The following is a 25437-nucleotide window of genomic DNA, read 5'->3' as shown; positions in this document are numbered from 1 at the left end:
TTTGTCATAGAAGATTAAACTGTTACCACCTGTGTATTGGAAATTTGTCTTGCTGTCATATCACATTCAGCTTTTGCATCTGTATTTCACAAAGAAAGCTGTCCAAGATTTGGAAAACTTGAAGCTTCACTAGAAAATGAATATATTTAAAGTGGAAGCAAAGCGGGTAAGTGTCTCCAAGATAGACATGCCTTTGCACCAGAACAATATGGGAGATGCCTTTCAGCATCTCAGAAATGGCCATGTTCTCATACATCATATATTTAAGTAGAAGACACTAAGCAGAAGTGACTACAGGTGGAAGTCAGAAGCCCAGATTGGAACCAATTGAATTGCAATATGAGCTGTAACCACCAAAGATACAGCAGTAGACTGTCCAAGTCTGTAAGGGTGTGTATCCTACCATGGACAACACCAGAAATAATGAAGCTAAAAAAAGAAGGAAGACCAAAATGGAAATGTCTCAGTCCTTCTTAGAAGGGAGAAAAAAACACTCACGGGAGGAAATGCAAGGCCAAGTAGAGGAACAGGGCTTGAAAAAAAGATCATTCAGAGGTGGCCCCACCTGGGGATGTACTACATATGCAGCCACAAATCCAAGCACTATAGCTGACAGCAAGAAGTACTTACTGGCAGGAACCTGATAGAGATGCCTCCTCAAAACTCTGTCAGAGTCATACAGATACAGCTGAGCGTGCTTGCAGCTAACCATAGGACTGAATAGGGGGGCCACAATGAAGGTGTTAAAGAAAGGAGTGAAGGAGCTGAAAGGGGTTGCAACCTCATAGGAAGAACAACATTATCAAAACCTCCAAAACTCCCATGGATTATAATATCAAACTTTGAGCACATATGTAGAGACCTTTGATCCAGTTGCATATTTAGCTGAAGATACCAGTGTGAGATGAGACTTGTGGTGCAGGGTGGTCATGTTTTCCCAATGTAGGGGAAAGCCAAAGCAATGGGGTGAAGAGAGTAATTAGGAGGGAGTGCACTTTCATAAAGGCAAATGGAGGGGGATGGGGGATGGGAGCAGGGCAGGGGAAAGGGATAACATCTCAAATGTAAATACATAGTATCTAATAAAAAATGAGAACAACAATAACAAAAGAAAAAAAAACCCAGGATAGCAAAAACCATTCTCAACAATAAAAAAACTTCTGGTGGTGGGGGTGGGATATCACCATCCCTGACCTCCAGCTGTATTACAGAGCAATTGTGATAAAAACTGCATGGTATTGGTACAGAGACAGGCAGGTCGATCAATGGATTGAAGATGAACCCACACACCTATGGTCACTTGATATTTGAGAAAGAAGCTAAAAACATTCAATAGAAAAAGGACAACCTCTTTCACAAATGGTGCTGGTTCAACTGGCATGCAGAAGAATGAAAATAAATCCTTTTGTATCTCCTAGTACAAAGCTCAAGTCCAAGTATATCAAAGACCTCCCCAGAAAATCAGGTATACTGAAACTAAAAGAACAGAAAGTGGAGAAGAGCTTAGAACACATAGTCACAGGGGAAATTTTCCTGAACAGAACACCAACGGCTTATGCTCTAAGATCAAGAATCGACAAATGGGACCTCATGAAATTGCAAAGCTTTTGTAAGGCAAAGGACACTGTCAAAAGGACAAAACAGCAACCAAAAGATTGGAATAAGATCTTTACCAATCCTACATCTGATAGAGAGCTACTATCCAATATATAAAAAGAACTCAAGAAGTCAGACTCTCAAGAGTCAAATAATACTATTAAAAAATGGGGTACAGACCTAAACAAAGAATTCTCAACTGAGAAATGCTGAATGGCTGAAAAGCACCTAAAGAAATGTTCAACATCCCTAGTCATGAGAAAAATGCACATCAAAACAACACTGAGACTTCACCTCACATCAGCCAGAATGGCTAAAATCAAAACTAAGGTAATAGCAGATGCTGTCATGGATGTGGAGAAAGAGGAAAACTCCTCCATTGCTGGTGGAACTGTAAACTGGCACAACCACTCTGAAAATCAGTCTGGAGGTTCCTCAGAAAATTGGACAGATACCAAATAATCAAGTTAAATGAGCATCAGATAAACCATCTAAACAGTCCTATATCAACTAAAGAAATAGAAGCAGGTATCAAAAGCCTCCCAAGCAAACAAAGTCCAAGACCATATGGGTTTAGTGGAGAATTCTATCAGACTTTTATAGAAGACCTAATACCTATACTCACCAAACTATTCCACAAAATATAAACGTAAGGAACACTATTTTTCTTCAAAGCCACAATTACTCTCATACCTAAACCGCACAAAGGCACTACAAAAAAGAGAACTTCAGACCAATTTCTTTCATGAACATAGATGCAAAAATTCCAAGTATCTAATAAAAGCAAAGATAAAAAAAGAAAATAATGGCAAGAGAAATAAAAACATATACAATATACATGCATTATTGTAAGTTTTCCCGAAACAGAAATGTATACTCCAACAATTAGCAGATAGTTAATATAGCATGAAAGTCAACAGTGAAAAAAAAATGGACATAGTACTACCTGAGAACCCAGCTATACCCCTCTTGGGCATATACCCAAAGAAGCCCCAACATCTAACAAGAACACATGTACTACCATGTTCATAGCAACATTATTCATAATAGTCAGAAGCTGGAAAGAACCCAGATATTCTTCAACAGAGGAATGGATACAGAAATTGTGGTACATTTACATAATTGAGTACTTACTCAGCTATCAAAAACAACGCCTTCATGAAATTCCTCGGCACAAGGTTGGATCTTGAAGCTGTCATCCTGAGTGAAGTAACCCAGTCACAAAAGAACACTCATAGTATGTACTCACTGATAAGTGGATAATAGCCCAAAAAAGCCTGGAACACCCAAGAAACCATCCACAGAACTTATGAAGCTCAAAGTGAAAAAAGTCCAGAAGGTAGATGCCTCAGTCCTTCTTAGAAAAAAGAACAAAACCTTCATGGGAGGAAATTACGAGACAAATAGAGGAATGGGAAATATATAAAAGATCATCCAGAGACGGCTTCACCTGGGGATCCACTCCATTTGCAGTCACTAAACCCAAGCACTATTGCTGATGCCAAGTAGTGCTTACTGGCAGAAACCTGATATGGATGCCTCCTCAGAGGTCTGATACAGAGGAGGATGCTTGCAGCTAACCATCAGACTGAACACAAAGACCCCAATGAAGAAGCTAGAGAAAGGACTGAAGGAGCTGACAGGGTCTGCAACCCCATGGGAAAAAAAACAAAATGATCAACTAACCCGCTGCAGTAAATATTTAAAAAATAATAATAATAACAAACGTTTATCTCTCTGTCGGCCCTGAAGTCTCACTCCTCAGGCCCAATTTTACTTTGGAGTCTCGAGCTCCTCTGGTGCCCAGTCCAAGCTTCCACCACAGCTCAACACATCCGAGAAACTCCCTTCCTGGAAGTTTTCTACCGCCTACTCTCTGCCTCTGTCCCGGGCTGTTTCTCTACCCCCAAATACCTACAGCAGGATGGTATCAAATAGACAAAGATACAAATTGCCCTTCTATATGAGATATTAGACCTATAAAATACTTAATGTCCATAGCTTTTTAATAACTATAAATCCCACCTGGGTCCAGCTGGTCTTTAGGAGGATCCATGATACCAGGACCTCTAACCCGTCCTCTGACTTCTTCAGACCTCTCAGCTCTCTTTCCCTCGCCCCACCCAGTCACTGGCTTTGCTTTATTTTACTAATTAAAATGGGAAGGTTCAGGTGGAGTCACTTAACTAGGCAGCCCTTCTTGTGGAAGTTGAATTAACATTAAAATACAAACAGAGTGACCCATGGCCCAAGTGCATATGCAGCAGAGGATGACATTTTCTGAAATCAATGGGAGGAGAGGCCTTTGGTCCAGCGAAGGTTCATTTTCCGCACTGTAGGGAAAGGACAAGGTGCTGAGGTGGGAAGGAGTGGTTGGGAGAGGGAGCACCTTCAGGGAGGCAATGAGAGAGGAAGGGGGAATGGGATTGGGGAAAAGAGTTAATATTTGAAATGTAAATGCAGAGAATATCCATTAAAAAAACAAACAAACAAACAAACAAACAAAAAAAAAAACAAAGAAGCCTACAACAAATACCAAATACCAAATAGATTTGACCAGAAAAGTGATAACTTCTGTTACATAATAAACAACACTAAATACACAGAACAAAGAAATAGTATTAAAGGCCATAAGGGGAAAGGCCAAGTAACATATTAAGGCAGATCTATCAGAATTACACAAGAATTTTCAACGAAGACTGTAAAAGCCAGAAGATCCTGGACAGATATCATACAGAGTCTAAGAGAACACAAATGCCAGCCCAAGATACTTACCCAGCAAAACACTCAGTCACCATAGATGGAGAAACTAAGATATTACATGACAAAAAAAAATGTAAACAATATATTTCTACTGATGCATCCCCACAGAGGATAAGAGAAGAAAAACTCCAACACAAGGAGGGAAACTACACTCAAGGAAAAAAAAAATCATACCACAACAAACCCACACAAACATAATATCACCTCTAACAACAAAAATAACAGGAACCAACAATCATTGTCAACATCAGTGAAGTCAACTCTTCAATAAATGACATAGGCTTACAGACTTAATAGGAACCAGCATTTTGCTGCATAAAGGAAATACAATTCAGTGACAAAGACAGACACTACCTCATAGGAAGAAACTGGAAAAAAAAATTCAAGCAAATTTTACTAAGAAATGAGCTGGAGTAGCCATTCTTATACCCAATAAAATATATTTTCAACCAAAAGTTATCAAAAGAGATGGGGAAGGACACTTTAATCTCATCAAAGGAAAAATCCACCAAGATACACTCTCAGTTCTGAACATGTATGCCCCAAAGGCAAGTGTACCCACATTTGTAAAAGAAACATTACTGAAGCTTAAAACACACAGTAAACTTCACACAATAAAATGGACAGATCATGGAAATAGAAACTATCCAGAGACACAGTGAAACTAACAAAAGTTGTAAACCAAATGGTTTTAACAGATGCCTATAGAACATTTCACCCTAAAACAAAAGAGTATACCTTCTTTTTAACACCTCACTGTATCTTCTCCAAAACTGACCATACAATTGACTGTCAAAACAGGCCTCAATAGATACAAAAAGACTGACATAATCCCAAGCATCCTATCAGATCAATACAGCCTAAGGCTGGTCTTCAATAAAAACAACAGAACCAAAAACAAAAGGCCCACATACATGGAAGCTGAATAATGGTCTGCTCAACGATAGCTTGATCAAGAAAGAAATAAAGAAGTTAAGGATTTTTTTAGAATTTAATGAAAATGAAGAAACATCATACCCAAACTTATGGGACACACTGAAAGCAGTGCTAAGAGCAAAACATAGCTCTGAGTGCCTCAAAAAAATAAAATAAAAAACTGGGGAGAACATACTCTAGCTAGCAGCTTGACAGTACACCTGAAAGCTCTAGAACAAAAAGAAGCAAACACACCCAAGAGGAGTAGGCAGCAGGATAGCGAACATTAGGCAAAGAGCTTGAATACCCATAATACAACTCATGGACCACACGAAGCTCAAGAGGAAGACCAAAGAATGGATGCTTCAGTCCTATTTAGAAAAGGGAACAAAATAATCAAGGGAAGTAGCAGTAGGAGAGACATGGAAGGAATAGAGGGGGGAATAAGTGGCAGAATCGGTTATGGGAGGAGATGTGGATGATGTAAAGAGGATCACAAAATTGCACAGAGGTGTGTGTAACAGTGGGAAACTGGGGGCAACCAGAAAGTCCCAGATGCCAGGAAAGCAAAAGCCTCCCAAGACCCCACAATGGGGATGAAGAAACTGTGGAGACCATTCCAGAAGTCAGGAATGGCCCGTTTGAGGAATGAGCCCACCCGCTCATCTCCAAAAATTTAACCCAGAATTGCTCCTGTCTAAAGGAAATAAAGGGACAAAGAGTGGAGCAGAGACTGAAGAAAAAAAAAAGGCCATCCAGAGACTATCCCACTGGGGCACCCATTCCACATGCAGACACTAAACCCAGACACTACTGCTGATGCCAAAAAGTGCTTGCTGACAGGAGCCTGATACACCTGTCTCCTGAGAGGCTCTGCCAGATCCTGACACAATCAGATGTGGATGCTTGAAGCCAACCATTGGACTGATCACAGGGACCCCAGTGGAGGAGTTAGGAGAAGGACTGAAGGAGCTGAAGGGGCCTTATCTGGCATCAGTGGGAGGGGAGGCCCTTGGTCCAGTAAAGGCTTGATGCCCCAGTGTAGAGGGATACTAGGGTGGTGAAGGGGCAGTGGGTGGGTGAGGGAGCACCCTTATAGGAGCAAGATCAGAGAGGGATGGGATAGGGGGTTTTCAGAGGGGAAACCGGGATAGTGTATAACATTTGAAATGTAAATAAATAAAATATCCAATTTAAAGAAAAAATATTGCTTCTTCAAGAAGAGGCAGGGAAGCAACATCCATGAAAGCTCAATGCCATGATAATTTTAAAACAGTAGTTCAATAGTGAGTGCATATGCCTGGCTTTAGATGTAATAAAAAGATAAACGAAATATATGGGTGGGTCCTCACTAAGATAAACTGTAAAATGAATTAATTCATGATAGAAACCTAGAATAGCTGATAAGAAGTCTCTAAGATAAAGAGCAGAGTTGTACTCAATATTACTTTAAATATTTCTCCTGAAAAAAGAATTTCTCTAGAAGAGTAGGGAACTGTAAAATTTTCCATTTAAGGATGTAATTACAAGCTATTTACTTTCTTTTTAATGACCACAAGTATTTGCAATGCTCTTTTATGATGAATCATATGTGTATATACATGCATGAATATGTGCATGCCTGCATGTGTGCGTGTGTGTGTGTGTGTGTGTGTGTGTGTGTGTGTGTGTGTGTGTGTGCCATGTGTATGTGTAGTGTATATAGATATTGTCAGACATCATCACTTTTGCTTGGATCACAGGATTTTTTTGTCAAGAATAAGAACACACATAATAACACATATTTATGAAATTTTTAAAAATAATTTAAAAGAATCTTTTAAAAATATGTCAGAGAGACTTAATAGACTTATTCCAGAAAACTTGAGACTATTTTTTCATTAGTGGTCTTAATTTTATCTCCATGGTCCCCGTTTCTCAGTTGTTACATTTTCTAAATTCTAAAATGAAACATGTCACACACTAAGTAATGGGAGTGCGCAAGAAGAAAAAATATATGTGAATGCACTTAATGTTCTGGACTTAAAAACATCTTTTTGCATAATGGAGAAAAATAGCTAAATATACATGGCTATATGAAAATAACAGTTACTGATTTCAAGAGGGCGATTACCATATTTCATTCTGGCACATATCCTAAAGCAGTGAGGGTTTCTCTTTTTTTTTTTCTGGTACAAATCTAAATTTATCTTATACGTGAAAACTGGAAACGTTTTGGACAAGATGGAATTAATATTAGTCATATGGGGCTGATTTTCAGTTTGTAGATGAGAGCTGAGAGAATTCAGGGCAACGTGAGTACTGGGAGAAGTTAGACATCTCAGATTCAGAGAACCATGACTCTAACACAAAGAACATACAAGCTCTGCATGTTCTGAACCCACCCCTGCCCTCAGTGTAATTTTTGTTTGCAATGTTACTGATTTTATTTTTCTCTAAATCTTCTTAGATGCTTTTTTTCCAGAATGGTGACTAAAGTTTAAGCTCAAACACATTACAGAAAATTAATAAATTGTGTTCTTGAAAACCACAAAATCCTAACTGAAACAATGAAATAACTATTTAAATGTAAAATAACAAGCATTGACATATCAGTTCTGAACTCTGGCACTTCAAAAGATAAAACTGAAGCTTAAAGTATTTATTTTGTCATACTAGTACAATCTGGCTGCCTCATCAGGATGATTCCCCTCTTAAATTTTCCTGGGTGTCTTCACACAACTCCCACCAATGAAGTTTCCATGATCCTGACCAATCAGATGCGGATGCTGGAAGCCAACCTTTGGACTGATCACAGGGACCCCAGTGGAGGAGTTAGAAGGACTGAAGGAGCTGAGGGGCCTTATGAAGGGGTATCAATGGTCCGTAGTGTTCTAACTCCTGTTTCTGGAGTTTATTCAGAACAAATGTCCAGCCTTTTCAACATAAGGTAGCCCTAGGTTCCTGTGAGATAAAATCCAATTACTTCAGGTTTCACGGCCCAGATTTTCACATTATGCAAGGTCACTTCCAACACACTTGTGTCAAATCAAAGAACAGTATCTTTTAATCCAAGAAGTCTGAAGATAGATCCCGTCTTTTGATTGGAATAAGAAATCCATGTTGCAAAGGGATAGAGACCCAGACTATCTATAATCCTTATTGTAATCACCCGTGGTTCTATAATAGGTTATGCCCTCTGAAGAATGGCTGTGACATCTAATGTGCACTCAACCATATGCATGGTCCAGCAACTTGTCTGAATAGTAAACATTAACTTACTAACATCTCTCTGGATAGCTGTCATCATTTTCATACTTCCATGATAAGAAAAAGACAACATAAATTGCTAAGATTGTTCAGTAAATAAAAGGTTATAGTAATACACAAAGTAAAGACATCAGAATTACTTCTGATTACATGTATAAATCAAATCTGACACAAAGCAAAAGGTGTATTTTGAAATAAATTATTAAATTATTTGGTAATTAATAAAGTACATTATAGCAAAAATAAGTAATGGAAAACATAACACATATTCACCTTACAAAATAAAATTCAAATAAAGAAACATAAATAGTAATAGAAGACAAGTACTGAAATAAAGTTTGTAGGTTTGTAGTGAAAATTTTAGAGTGACCAAGTACATAGTATCCAAATTCTTAGTATAAAGTTGGTGGAAAAGCCAAAAATTTTAAAAATATTTGTCACCATAATAGCCAAGATTTATTAAGAATTTTATAACATTATTCTTAATATGTTAGATAAAGCAAGCAATATACATTTATGATAAACATCTTAGAAGCAATTACCATGAGGTAAATGTTGTCATGATAAAAAGTTTACATCTGGGACACTGAGGTAAATGCTCTATAGTGGCACAACTTGGGAGTCAGCAGGCAGGACTAGAATGTCAGAATTGTGGCTCCATGTGCTATACTCCAATAGTGTGGAAGGGGGGCAAAGAAGGGCCAGCAAGACAGCTCATAATATTAAAGATGTTTGCTGCTTAAATCTAAGGAACTGAGTTCAATCCTATCTCAGAGCAGAGAGATCCCACTTTCTTTGATGTCCTATGACACATGGGCTGTACAAAATATTTGCCCCTATAAAACACACACACACATCATATGTACAAACATACATATACCATAATAACAAGTAAAAAAGAGGTTTTAAAGACAAATAAAAGGATAATATTATTCTGAAACAGAAGACATAATAATTGAAAAGGTATTTACAAGCAGACAAAATATTAAGATTGCAAATGACAAAGGATTCTAAATACAAAGAAAAAAATCAGTGGAAAATTGGGCAAAAAGCAGAAATGGGGAATTTACACAAAAATACAAATGTTTGATAAACATCAAAACCATAAAAAATAAACTAGTGACCAAATGAATGGCCACAGAAAGATAAATTATAAGTGTCAGTCATTTGAGAACCAATAAATTAATCAATTATCTCCAAAGTATGTGAAAATAAGAATTAATGATAAAGAATCTTAAATTAGAGAACAGTTTAACAAATCATTCTCAAAGTCCACATATTCTTTGTCTGAACCCTGTGGTACATTCCATGGAGATATACCTCAAAAAGAATACCTGGGCTCATACATGTTGTGCTGTGGTCAAATGCTTGCTTATAAACTGAAGGAAAAATGCCAAAGCCATCTTACAATTCCAGATAATGACTGGGTAATAAATTTTTAAGAACCATGTTATACAATGGAATTCTCTGTACGCATCAAAATGGACAACAAAAATCTGTTCATATTGACTTTGAACATTTTGCCCCACTATAGTGCTAAACATAAATAGCAGGCAATTAAACGCTCTACTGTGTGTGGTCCTTTAATATTAAACTATATAGTCCTACATTGAGGGAATGTGGAAGAATATCCATATGTGCTCTAAGCTGTGATAGCCAGTGATAAGAGAGTGAAGAGTTAATTTTTACTGTCTCTATGTTACTTAAGGCTTTATGAAGGACTCTCAAGCAGAGAGCTTTTGATAAGACAACAAGAAGACATTGGAGAATCTTCTCCCAGCCAAAGAACAAGTATAAAAAAGAAAAAAAATATTAGAAACAAACATTTTGGGGCTGTGAAAAACTGACAAGTTGAAAATGAATAAGAATTGTAAAAAAAAAAAAAAAGTCATGCTTTCTGTGAAAATGGTGATATGTCGTCTGTGGCCTTCTTTACCCAGCTTCAGAGATGAAAGAAAGGAGAAAACCAAGAGAAGAGAGTGAGGAGGAAGGGAGGAAGGAAGACAGAAAGAAAGGAGGACCAAACTTACACACAAAAAGACCATGAAAACACACACAGAGTCAGCTGACTGAGTTTACATGGGACAGGTCAGGGCTGCCACTAGCTTTGTTCAGATTGAATAAACTTAATCATCAGCATAGGACAATACCTCCTGGATGGTCATGTCTTCAGGATAAATACCAAAATACATTAAAAAAATAAATAAAACTTGGCTGGTCTAAGCCTCCAGTTACAAGCTGATTGGACTCCTACGAGCATAATAAAACAACATATGACATAAAGTATAACCCTGTCTCCTGTCTGTGACATGTCAGAAAGAATAAGCATGGTGATCACAATATTAAATAGAGAGCAGAGTTATTAGATCTTAACAGATGTTTGTAGATTTATGTTAGGACAATATAAGATTAGACAGGGAGAGGAGGTGGGTCAAAGGAGAGGAAATGGAAGAGGAGGAGTCAGAGAAGGAGGAGAGGAGAGAATAGGAACTAGAGGACGGGAACAAAAGGACGGTTCTCTTCTAGGCAAGTGAGAGGGATTTCTTAGGAGAGGAATAGAGAGTGAGTGTAGTGGTAAATCTGCCCAAAATAAACTGCAGTTTGTTTTCCTAATTACTGAGTTGTGTTTTCATTGAATGGGTTTATTTGGGTTGAAGATGAAAATGCAACAAATTGGCAGTTGGGTTGAAAAGGATATTGCAAGAGATGATAGTACATCTTGACGCACATACAAGCTAGAGATCCACTCAGCATTAGAGTGCATGTTCAGAGACCTAATCCCAACGCTGAAAGGACAGCCCCCACTCACAGGCGATGCACAGTGTACCTAGGTATAAGAACTAAATGAAAATAAGCATATCAAATTTTCACATGAAAGAGAAGAGGAGCTGCTACCAAACTCACAGAGTAAAAAGGGTTATAAGGGAGTACCATAGGCTCCAGGCCAACAAATCACATAAATCAGACAAACTTCAAAGAGGGCATAAAATAAAACGGCACAGATGGGTTCGAAAGAAACAGGCAACAGGAGCAATCAGAACATAAGCTGAATATATAATGAACTCTTTTGGGAAGAAGCCCAGGTCCAAATGGCTTCTTGGGTACATTCTACCAAACATTTAAAATACTAATACTTCCCCATCTTTTCAAAAGCAGGAAAAGAAATAGGTTCTGGCTCATTCTACACAAAACCAGTCTTATCTTTGTGCTTAAATCAGTAACAGATATCAGAAAAATGAAACCACAGGCCAGTAAATACCACTTATGGATATAGATGAAAATATCAAACTGAATTTAAACATGATTATTATCATTCTTATTAGTAAATAAATAATATAAAATAAAAAAGAATAATACGACTGTTAATTGCCAGGCCTAAATGGAACAAATGTTCAAGAACACTAACGTTGTTGTGTTCCAAATCAATTAATTCCAAATCAATTAATGGAATGCATCAAGCAATAGATTGGAAAACAAGTCAAATAAACAATATATTCAAGAGATACTGTTGATAAAGCTCAACCCTTCTGGATTCAAAAAAATAATTCATTCGTTTCAGAACAAATTGAAAATGCCTCAATATGATTAAAGGATCTATGCAAAAACCATGCCCAGCACCATATTTAACAAAAGCAGATTAAATTCTGCTGTCAACAAAATAGTGTGATCTGTGCAACAGAAAATGGATGAACAGTTCCCAATCTAAGACAAAGAGGTTCAGTAAGTCATGGGGAGTCTGAAAATGAGCCCAGAGGACCTCTTTGCCCAACTCTCAGACTGCACGAAATCTACTGGGTGTCACATTTTAAATGAACAAATTGGCCTCCTGCATGTGAGTTTTTTAATTAGGTTGATACTTTTAAAAGGGAGACCAAAAAAAAAAAAAAAAAAAAAAAAAAAACCCATTTACTTCAACACTTGGAAGGAGCTTCTTGAAGCTCATAAATAACACCTAAGGAAAGCCAGAGACAGCAGACTTAAGAATACAAAGCAGAACTCATCTCACTAAGACCAGAACTCAAAAGTAAGTTTGTCACTACATATGTGTGTGTGTAAATGTGTGTGTGTGAGAGAGAGAGAGAGAGAGAGAGAGAGAGAGAGAGACAGAGAGACAGAGAGACAGAGAGACAGAGAGACAGAGAGACAGAGAGACAGAGAGAGGAAACATTGAAAAGAGAGAAAGAAAAAGAAAACTGGTGTTATTTATAGTAACATAATTCCATGTACAGAAAATATTTAGGAAAGTTCAACAAGGAACAGACTGAGTGTGGCAGCACAGGCCTCTGATCCACCTGTCGGGAGCTAAGTCAGAAAGGTTACACAGTGAGGAAAGGGGGGTGAGGGGAGGGGGAGGAGAGGGAAGGAGAGGGAGAGGAAGGAAGGAAGGGGGGGGGAGGAAGGGAGGGAAGGAGGGAGGGAGGGAGGAAGGGAGGGACAAGGCAAAGCACACACCTGGAATTAATTTAAATTACATTTGAAACATTGTAATGTGAAATACAAAACCAAAACACAAAATTTTAAAGTTCATTTCTATTTTGTTCTTAGTATTAGCAACAAACAAACTTAAATTCCAGGCCAGGGAGATGGTTCCCCCCTTACAGCACTTGCCATGTTAGCCTGATAACTGACCTCAGTCCTGGACAGAGAACCATCTCCACAAGACTGTTTTCTGACCTCGCCAGACACAAACACACACACACACACACACACACACACACACACACACACACACTTGATGAAGTATTTTTCATTGTAAAAACATCTTGAAACTTGAACAAAGAAGGGAAAAATCTATACACAGAAGCCTATTATGTATACGTGGGAGAAATTAAATGTCTCTAACAACTGTTTTTAAAATGCCAGTCTTCCCAAATTTGTTGATTGTTGAATCTAAAGTCTATTATAATGTTTGCAGAGTTTCTATTTGGTTGGTTGGCTTAGTTTGGTTTGGTTTGATTAAAAATTAAATGGTAAATGCAAAACAACAAACAGCTAACAAAATCCTGAAATTTGAACATAACAATTTGGAGAACTATTACCAATTTCAAAATACATTATAAAGCTATAAAAGATAACAGTATCATTCTTCTTACATATATTGCCATTCTTTTGCTTGGGGTCTTGGAAGTTTATGTAAATGCTGGGGTCCTTGGCCTTATTTCCCAAAAGGCTCTTAAAACATAAGCATCTTAATTTATAATAGATACATATACATATATACATATGTGTATATATATATACACACACACACACACACACACACACACACACACACGTGTGTGTGTGTGTGTGTGTGTGTGTGTGTGTGTGTGTGTGTGTGTGTGTGTATCCTGCCTCCATCACAGCACTCTGCATGTCTGTAGTCTGGCTGTCAGAAACAATAAACCAGTCTCATCACACTTCTTGGCAGGATCCCACAGTTGGTTTGTTTCTTTAGTGGATGCTTTGTATACATCTTCCGCTCCATTAGTTCACCCAGGACGTCATATGACATTTAACCACCATGTCTTCTCTAGCTGCTCTTGCCAGAGGCAGACTGACTTTGCTTCCTTGCTTTTGTAACCCCATTGGTTTGAAGATTACCCATATCCTCTCATTTGGCTTTTCTCTGATCTCTTTTTCTTATGGTCATTCTATGGCTGTGCTTTTCACAGATGAAGAACATAAGCTCTTCACACCTAGAACCTATGCTAGCAAAATGCTATCACCAAGGATTATAGCTCAGCCACTCTGAGGCTAGGAGTTGTCAACTTGAATGGTACAAAACCCTGTGAGGAATTTTAGTTAATTGGTTCGTTTGCCATAGGAAGACCTGCTTTAATCTGGACTCACCTTTAATCCAAATCATTTTAGGTCAGAAGACGCACCTTAAATTCATGTCAGCCTTCCTCTGGCTGCCTGTTTAAAGGAAAAGAAGGATGCTTTGGCTCTCCTTTAATTTTTTTTTTATTTATATTCCAGCTGTTGCCCCCACCGGTCCCTCCTCCCATCCCATTCCTCCTCCCCCTTGCATCTGAGAGGCTGCTTCCCATCAGGTCTCCCCCTTCCCTAGGGCCTCAAGTCTTTTGAGGATTAAGCTCATCTTCTCTCACTGAGACCTGACCAGGCAGACCTTTGCTATATTTATGCCAGGAGCCTCAGGCCAGCCCAGGTATGCTCCCAGTTGGTGGCTTACTCTCTAGGAGTTCCCAGGGATCTGGGTTAGCTGAGACTGCTGTTCCTATGGGGTTGCTCTCCCCTTCAGCTTCTTCAATCCTTCTCCTAACTCAACCACAGAGGTCCCTGACTTCAGTCCAATGGTTGGGTTTAAGTGTCTGCTTCTGTCTTAGTCAGCTGCTGGTAGGACTCAGAAGACAGCCATGCCAGGTTCCTGTCTGTAAGTACATCATAGCATGGTTGTGTCAGGCCTTGGTGCCCTCTCATGAGACAGATCCCAAGTTGGCCAGTCATTAGGCCACCTTTCCTTCAGTCTCTTCTCCATTTTCGTCCCTGCAGTTCTTTTAGACAGGAATAGTTCTGGGTCAGAAATTGTGACTGTAGGATAGCAACCTTGTCCCTCCACTTAAGGCCCTGTCTACAAGGGAGGCAGACTCTTTGATTTACCTCTTCCCAATGTTGGGCATTTTGGCTAAGGTCACCACCATTGAGTCTTTAGAGTCTCTCACTTCCTGGGTCTCTGGTATTTTCTAGAGTCTACCCACCTCCCACCACACAATGCTGCCTATTTCTGATCCCCTTCCCCCTCCTCCTTCCTCTCCCTCCCAGGTCTCTCCCTCACTGTTCTTATTATTTCCTTCTTCCTTCTTAGGGGAACTGAAGAATCCTTGTTTGGGTCCTTCTGCTTGCTACACTTCTTAAGGTCTGTGGGTTATGTCCAAGGTATTCTATACTTTCTGGCTAATATCAGCTAATCAGTGGGTACATACCATGCGTACTCTTTGGAGTCCGAGTTACCTCACTCAGGATGATATTTTCTAACTCCATTCATTGCCTGAAAAATCATGATGTCCTCATTTTTAATACCTGAATAGTATTCCATTATGTAAATGAACCACATTTTCTGTATCCATTCTTCAGTTGAGGGATGTCTGGGTTGTTTTCAGCTTCTGGATATCACAAATAAGACTGGTATAAACATAGTGGAGCATGTATTCTTATGGTATGGTAAGGCATCTTTTGGGTATGTGCCTGCTTTGTCAGTGTTTCTATTCCTGCACAAAACCGGACCAAGAAGCAGGTTGGGGAGGAAAAGGTTTATTCAGCTTACACTTCCATATCACTGTTTATCACCAAAGGAAGTCAGGACAGGAACCCAAGCAGGTCAGGAAGCAAGAGGTGGTGCAGAGGCCATGGAGGGATGTTACTTACTGGCTTGCTTCCCCTGGCTTGCTCAGCCTGCTTTCTTATAGAACCCAGGTCTACTAGCCCAGGGATGGCACCATCCTCAATGGGCTGGGCCCTCCCCACTTAATCACTAGTTGAAAAAAATGCCTTACAGCTGGATTTCATGAAGGCATTTCCCCAACTGAGACTCCTTTCTCTGTGATGATTCCATTTGTGTCAAGTTGACACAAAACCAGCCAGTAGAATGACCAAGAGTGGTATAGCTAGGTCATCAGGTAGATCTATTTCAAATTTGAGGAGCCACCAGATTGTTTTCCAGAGTAGTTGTACCAGTTTGCAATCCCACCAGCAATGGAAGAGTGTCCCTCTTTCTCCACAACCTGGCTATCATGGTCACTTGAGGTTTTGATTTTAGCCATTCTGAAAGGTAAAAGGTGGAATCTCAGGGACATTTTGATTTATATTTCTTTGATCACTGAAGATTTTGAACATTTCTTTAAGCGCTTCTCTGCATTCAAGATTCATCTGTTGTGCATTCTCTATTTAGCTCCATAACCCATTTTTAAAATGACTATTTTGGTTTTTTGGAAGTTAGCTTCTTTAGTTCTTTGTATATTTCAGATATGAGCCCTCTTTAGAATGTAGGGTTAGTGAAGATTTCTGTTCCCATTTGTAGGTTGTTGATTTGTCCTCCTCGTGGTACCTTTTGCCTTACAGAAGCTTTAGAATCTCATGAGGTTCCATTTATCAACTATTAATCTTACAGCCTGAGTATATAATAAGCAACCCCCAAAATTCTACGAGAGAATTCTTATAACTGATAAGAAATTCCAGCAAAGTGGTAGGATATAAAATTAACTCAAACAAATCAGTACCTTTCCTTTACAGAAATGATAAATAGGTTGAGAAAGAAATTAGGGAAACATCTTCACAATAGCCACAAGCAATATAAAATATCTCAGTGTAAAAAGTACTAAGCAAGTGAACAATTTCTATGACAAGAACTTCAAGTCTCTGATGAAAGAATTTGACAAAGACCTCAGAAGATGGAAAAATCTCCCATGCTCATGGATTGGTAGGATTAACATAGTGAAAAATGACCATTTTACCAAAAGCAATCTACAAATTCAGTGCACTCCCCATCAAAATTCCAACTCAATTCTTCATAGAGTTAGAAAGAGCAATTTGCAAATTCATTTGGAATAATAAAAAGCCCAGGATAACAAATACTATTCTCAACAATAAAAATAAAATAGTGGGAAGAGCAATTCTCAATTTCATATGGGAAAACAAAACAATAACAATAACAACAAACAGGATCACCAAACAATTCTCAGCAATAAAAGAACTTCTTAGAGAACCACCATTTCTGACCTCAAGCTGTGTTGCAAAGTAATAGTGATAAAAAACTGCATGGCACTGGTACAGAGACAGGCAGGTGGGTTGATGAAATAGAACTGAAGACCAGAAATAAACCCACACACTAATGGACACTTGATCTTTGACAAAGAAACCAAAAACATACAGTGGGAAAAAGAAAGCATCTTCAGTAAATGATGCTGGCCTAACTAGTGATCTGTATGTATAAAAAATTTTTTTTAAAAATAGATTAATTATTACCTTGTACAAACCTCAGGTCTGAGTGAATTAAGGACCAGTACATAAAACCAAATACACTGAATCTAATAGAAGAGAAAGTGGGAAAGAGCCTAAAACTCACTGGCCCAGGGGGAAATTTCCTGAACAGAACAGCAGTGGCTTTGGCTCTTTGTCTACTTACCCTTGCTCTCACTGGCAAGTTCATGCCTTCTTTGGCCTTAGAGCCTAATTCTTCAGGATTCTGAACAATTGCTAGATTACTGGACCTTCTGTCTGGAGACAGCCACTGTTGCCCTAGCTGGACCACAGCCAGTAGACCCTTTAATGACTCTCCTTTACATATACCCTTTCTTATCAATTCTGTTCCTGTAGAGAAGCATTTCTCAACCCATGGGTTGAGAACCTTATGGGGGGTGTCAGAGATCCTTCCTAGGGGCTACATATCAAATGTTCTGCATTTAAGATATGTATATCACAATTTATAACAGTAACATAATTGCAGTTATAAAGTAGTAGTAAAAATAATTTTATGGCTGGGGAGACCTCCATAACATGAGAAAGTGCATTAAAGGGCCCCAGCATTAGGAGGTTGAGAATCCTGACTAATACAATTGCCCAGCTATGCCATCAGATTTCTTACTTCTCTACTATAAAGTATTTTCAACCCCAATACTAACTAACATGTCCCTTTGTAATGAAATCCCTCTGCATATCCTTCAGTCTGGAAAGGTGCTATTTCATACTGTGCCCTCAAAGTGTTTATAACACCTATGCAAGATACAGTTGTCATTCTGAAGGCTCATTTCTTCTTCCTTGTGTATTTATTTATTTGACTATTTTAGAATAAACTCATCTGTATTTATTTTATATTCTGAGTTACAATCCAATACTACATTATTTATTTCATTCGTCACATTGTCCTACTTTGGCCATTGGGAGCTTTTCAAGTTGGCTTCTGTTTTACTGTGACACATTGTCTGGAGCATTTCCATGGTTTCTAGTCCTGCAAGATGTCTAGTTTATTCTTATACCTCCCTGATCTGCCATTTCTTCAGAGAGAATAGAATCAGAACTTACTATCTAGAGTAATGCTGTTTCTGGAAATGCAGTGTTGCTTGGCCCTTTCAGAGGCAGAAATAGAAATCTGTGTGTCCACTTACCTCTTACATACTCATCTACCTCTGACTACACATAATATCGGTGAAGTGCTACCACATAGCTTGTAGTTTTAAAATGAACCCACACTAAATCTGGCTATTGAACCAGCAAAGGTGGTTTTGCCCACCCCACCCCCCCCATAGCTATCCCTAAGCAGAATCTTGCCCAGTTTCCTGCAGCTAGCTCTCTAAGCTAACCAAGGGAGTTTAACCTGAAATTCCTGCCCTGTGTCTGGCATGCAGTATGCCAGCTCAGCTCCCCTTAGCCCTCATATAAGGAAAACACTGGCAACTTATAACATACCGGTCATATTTATAATGGTAAATCTCCGATCCTAAAATGCCCATGCCCACACAAAGAACACACAACTCAATAATATGATTACAAGCTGTACACTTAGATTAGACAAATACACCCTACACTACTCAATTGCCCAGCTATGAAATTGCCCTAGGGACTTGTGACTCCTCTGAGCCATGTGGTTCTGTTCCATTTTCCTCTCCATCCATTTTCTTCTCTATCAGTCCTCTGTCTCCATAACCCTGCTCTCTCCCCTTCTCTTCCTTCTCTAAAACTTTCAGCTCTGCCTTTTCCTTCCACTGCCCAGCCACAGGCTCTAGTCTTATCTGACCAATTAAGATTCCACCTGACCTCACCTGAGTAGGTGATCTATTCCTCCTCCTCTTCAGGGCATCCTTCTTGAGGGATAAAAATACAAACAGCAATCCACAATATTTCCCCCTTTTTTTGTCCAACTAAAACGCTCTTTTCTCTCACATATAAATTGACCACAACTATTACCATTCTGCAACTTATAAAGTATAAGATACACCTAACACACTATTGCCACAGCCCACATTTTTGTTGGTATTTATAAACAAATAGGCAGTACAAGAAGATTTTGTCTTCCAAAGTTCCTTTAGGTCAGCAGGAGAGAAAGAAGATAAATGAAGACCACTAAGAAAGCAGGGGGAAGAAGGGGGATGGGAGAGGGAGAAGGGTAGAATAGGAAAAGGTAATAACATTTGAAATATAAATACATAAAATATCCAGTAAAATGCAAAAGAAAAAATGGAAGAAATTAAAACATTTATTTTGACTTACAAACTATACTGTGCCCCATTGTTTCAGGCTTGGGATTAGGTTACAACATTCATTGCAATACTGTTTGAGATAAAGAAACCTTTGAACAAATAACCTCCCAAACCAGATGCTGATAAGTCAATGCAGTCATAAATGTGGGTGAAAGGGATATGAATCAATCTAACAAAGTATGTCTCTGGGCTAATGCCAGCTAAGAGATTGATAGCAATCTGATGTCAAGGTGAGAATTAAAATCCAGCGGGGTTTTTTAAAAAGCATTCTATAGAACCAGATGCAGCCATTTCCTCTGTTCCATATAATCATCAAAAACAGCATTTGTGTTTGTCACAACTTTGGTTTATAATGCCTTTTAAATCATCTTCTTTTATTGTGTTTTAATAAAATAATAGTCCAGGACAGACTTAAAAGATACTTAGGAAGTAAAAAGCTTTTAATTCCAAAGATGGAGAAGCAATGCCCTTCTAACTGGATATCTATGCAAAAACAAGTCCAAACACGAAGTGGAAATATAAATGTGTGTGTGTGTGTGTGTGTGTGTGTGTGTGTGTGTGTGTGTGTGTGTATAAAATAGACAATATAAGTTCATACTAGTGAGCCAGTATGGAAGGTGTTACACACCCACCTACGACCTATGCATCCTCTGTGAAAGGAACAGACAGCACAAGGAGAAGACATTTTAATTGTCTGCAAGCATTTGCCAAGCATTTGATTCATTTTCAAAAGTTATGGTAAGAAGTCAAAAGTGAAATAAATCCTATTTTTCTGCAGCTAAATATTATCACTTTAAATATTGTTTAAAGTCATCACACTATAGGACAGGATATATGACTTGGTAGTCAAGGGCACTTGTTAGCTTCCAAGTACCTGACAAAAACTCATCTCCTGAAAAGAAGCAACCCCGTTTGTAAAATATCTCTACTAGACTGGCTTGTGGGGCATTTTCCCATTAAGGATGAGCATTCGTGGGCCCCGCCCACTGTGAGTGGTGCCATCCCTAGGCAGGTGCTCCTGGGTTGCATCAGAAAGCAGGCTGAGTACACCAAGAAGCAATGTCCCTTCCTTGTCTCTGTTTCAATTTTTGCCTTTAGATTCCTGAGTTGAGCTCCTGCCCTGCCTTCCCTGGGTACTAAACTGTGAAGCTAATGTCCTCTGAAACACACACACACACACACACACACACACACACACACACCACACCACACCACACACATACACACAGAGAGAATCTTTTTAAAAGATACCCAAAAGTTTTAAAGATTTTCTGTGGTCACATGGGTAGTCTTTTATTATTGTCCATTTCCTTTTATGTTTTAATATCTCACAATGGAAGACATAAAAGTACAGTTTGCTTCCAAATTCTATGTAAACTGCAGATTCTTGGAAATGTTCCATAAGGAAAAATGAAGATCTGAGAGAATATCAAAGCCTTTCTGAATCATCAGACATATCTTAATAGACTAGACATTTACTGAATCAACTGTGTTTGAGGAGCCATATGAGCCTTGGAGTTCAGAAAGCTATTTATTGAGAATATAGAAAAGATTTTTGGAAGGAACCTGACACTGTGCTGAGAGCCTGTTTGCCCAGATGTCTCGATACATACCCAAAGCACTCCCTAAATTCAGTATCTTAGTATTTCCTCTTAGAGAGACAAGGTTTCCATTTTTCTTACCTCACCTCTCCCCACATTATCATTAACTATACTTTATGCCAGTTTTAGTCATTCAAAAAATAGAGTCTGAGGTTCATGGGAGAGATAATGTTTCTTGCAACAGATGCTGGGCAGATGTTCTCCATCCTCTTTCATTATTCCTTTTCTTCTTTTTTTCAGCTCAGAAGTTGGTTAAGCATGGTCCTTATGCAGGCCTACCCTACAGCTACCTCCAGATGCATTGTGTCTGAAGTCACCCGACACTAGGTGTTAGCCTGGAGGCCTCCATTCCTCAGTGGTGCTGGTTGGCCATGTTAGCCAGAGTAAAGAATGAAGACAGAAACAGGGTTTTCCATCCCATTTCATCAGACTGAAACGGAATTGATAGGGAATCTGACATCTTTGAGAGGAAGGGTTCTTTGACTTTGAGAGACCTTTGCTGTATAAAATGGAAATGCGATCATGGGAGAGATGTAAAAGACAAACCTGAGCTTCGACCTTGTAGATCACTTCACAGTGTTTCATAGAAAGGGGTCAAGATTTCCAGAAAAAGTGACTCTGTGCTGATGGCATGATACTAACATGTACAGATGTTTTTGTGTGCCACTGGACAATAAGGATATCAGAACTGCAATAAAGATTCCTAATTATGACTCTGGGCCTTTGGGCTGTGGTCACTTCAAATATTCTTCAGTAGAAGCCTGAGCGGTTCAGATGGCTGACTTCTCATGGAGAGAGCTTTCTGTTAGCTAGGCATGACCGAGCACAAAGCTTAAGACAGCCAGCTCTGCAGAGGGATCTGAAGAGATGGTTTTCTAAATCAAACCTCACATTTTTAAATTAACCTGAAAATAATAAAGATTTGCTTTATGTTCTTTGCATATTTTTAGAAACTTGCCTAGCAGACAGAGGATCATTTGCAGTGATTTTTTTTCTTTTTAGAACTGGAAAACTTAAAACAAATTTACAATAGATAGATAGAGAGATAGATAGATAGATAGATAGATAGAAAAGAAACCTTTCTCAGTTAAAAAAAACTTACATATTTGTGAAATTTTCTCTTTTCTCTGTCATGACTAAAACTCAATTTAATATATGAGCTAGGTTAACTATTAATAAGTTAACTGTTCAACGTTCCAATAAGCCTGAAGATTTCTCAGTGTCCCCCAGTTCAATGTTCATGTTAGAACAGAAGTGCAAGAGCACATTTTAGGAAATTTCAGCTCCTCCCACTGACATCAACTCTCCCATTGTCTCATTCCAATAGTCTGCCCTCCAGGGCTGTTGACAGACACAGCCTGCAGAGTTACAGTTTGGCTTCTCCTACATGGAGTTGGAGAAATCTCTCAAACCCTGTGTACCTGCATTTCCTCACACATAAAATGTCAAATAATGTACGGTGACCCTTTGGGTATCTTCAGGAACCTCAATATCCTTTTCCTTTCTGAGTACTTTATAGTAAATGTTATAGTCATATTTAACCCAGGCACATACATCCATAACCTTAATTTTTCTTTGTTTTTGTTTCTGCTTAAAACAGAACTTTATTCTATATTTAATCATCCATAATTTTAGAACCCTGCCTTGATTACTTACAGTTCCCACTGCAGTGTAAAGATACGCAAGCTGTTACCTGTCTTGCCAGAGAATAACATCAAAGAATCTGTGCTTCTTCAAATAGAAATAACCAAGTTCCAAATACTTTCAACCAACAGTTCAATCCAGGGACACTGCACTCACAGATATGCAAGGATGCCCTTAGCTCTTCCCTGTGTTTTGACAAGAGTGTTAATATCTACCAAGTACATGGTACAACATACAGATGTGAGTCCTTCAGCTAAATAACATTTTCTACAGCAAATGTGAACCCAGAGAAACCAAGACAATTATCAATTATTGGTTAAGATAGATAGATAGGTAGATAGATAGATAGATAGATAGATAGATAGATAGATAGATAGATAGATAGATAGATACATGTAAAGAGAGAGATAGATACAAATATTTATCTGATCTTCATATTTTAAAACAAACCATAAAATATTCAGTTATTATCTATGGATATGGTAAATATTTTTTTTCATTTCTGTGTGTAAATTTGGTCCTTTGAGAAGATATTTCCAGCTACTTCTAAGACTGAAGTCTTAGCTGGTGGTAGTGGCTCCTGCCTTTAACCCAGCAGATAGGCAGATGTATTTCTGTGACTTGGAGTACTGTCTGGTCTATAGAGTGAGTTTCAGTGACAGCCAAACTTACACAGAGACTGTCTAGAAAGAAAAACAAAAATCAAAAGCAAGCCTGAAGCCTATTCATGACCATTTCTGAAGTGGGCTTCTTAGTGTACATATAACTTTTTATAATTCTTTTATTTGCATATGTTAGTTTTGCTCAGCTAGCATAGGATGGCATTGTCTGGAATCAATGGGTGAAGAAGCCTTTGATCTAGTGAAGACTGTTTTCCCAGTGAAGGGGGTGCCAAGGCACTGGGGTTAACAGGGAGATTGTGAGAGGGAGCACCTTAATGGAAGCAAGTGGAGGGGGAGGATGGGAGGAGAGGAAAGGGGATAACATTTGAAATGTAAATACAGAGAACATCCAATCAAATAATTTGAAAAATAATCTTAAACTATGTCATCTTCAGGAAAACGCACAGAACTGGAGATCATCACGTTAATATAAGTAATCCAGACTAAGAAATACTAATTCTGCATATTTTCTCTCATATGCAGGATCTTGTATATCTATTGTAATTACGTATCACATACTTTAGATTATTATATAGGTGGTTAGAGGACTACTAAGACAAAAAACAAAAAACAAAAAACAAAAAAAAAAAAAGGAAAGAAAAGAGGTTGGAGAATGGGGGATGGGGGAGGTTTGAACACAGGAAAATTGCAAAAGTATGTATGTCTGAAAAATGTCATAATGATAGCATCTCGCAAGCTAGCTAAAAAGCTTTATTTTTGAAATGCAAAAATAAAACTATGTGATTACAAACACATTGGTTTAGCCTTAGAGCAGCCGGCCCTAACACTGGTGCACACACAGGACTCCTCCGCTAGTCACTTCACCTCCAGGGAGCTGAGGTGTCGAACAAGGAGCTAACAAACCTAAGACATGGGTTTTCTTGTACTGAGCCAGCGAGGTGGCTCATGGGTGCATGCTGCAAATACCTGACTCCTGAAACCCACTGTGGAAGGAAAAACTGACTCCCGAGAGCTGTTCTCTGACCTCCACACATGAACCACAGAATGCATGTAGCTGAACTCATACACACTTCCTATACCAATGCAAACACACAAAAATAGGAATAATAAATAAAATTAATTACTTAACATGATTTTCTTCTTTATTTTTCACATGTTTTAGACAGGGTCTCTCCATGCAATCTGCACTGTCCTGGAACGGGTCTCATACTCACAAAGATCCACCTACCTCTGCCTTCCAGGTGTTGGGATTAGAGATGTACACTGTCATACCCGGCATTAAAAAGCAAGATGTTTAAACTTTATCTTCAGAGAAATGCAGAGCTTTTCCAAACACACTCTTCAATATTTTTCAGTCAGAAACTCTGAAAGAAGGCAGTAAGAAGGAATGCAGAAGAGGTTTTAAAATGCACAGTGGGGCTGGCAATTGGACAGGTTTATAGCTATTGAGAGTTAATCAGTTAGGTCCAGGAAGTTTCCAGAAACACTGGCATGTAGCTCTACTTGTATCATGCATGATATATACTGTATTATGCATCCGTTACAGCTGCAAAGACTCTGATTATTGTGAAGGGCTTATGAATCAACATAACCAGCTTGCTATCAGCTTGAATAATGTAGAAGTTTTATAACTTCTCCTAGGCAAAATAACCCTCCCTTAAAATGCCTATGTAAGTTCCCTTATTGGCCTTGAGATGACTGTGGTAAATCCTTCAGTTTCTCTGTCTACTTCTGGGAAGAGAAGTGTAGAGTTCATTTGTCAAGATGCTGTGTTTCTGACTCCTTGCAGTTGGGATAATTGTCAGGCAGAAGGTGCTCAGGAAATGGTTTGTGGAAACTCTAATAGGGCAA

This window comes from Micromys minutus (assembly GCF_963924665.1).
Source record: "Micromys minutus genome assembly, chromosome: 25".
NCBI classification, from domain to species: domain Eukaryota; kingdom Metazoa; phylum Chordata; class Mammalia; order Rodentia; family Muridae; genus Micromys; species Micromys minutus.
Note: the sequence above shows the minus strand (reverse complement) of the source record.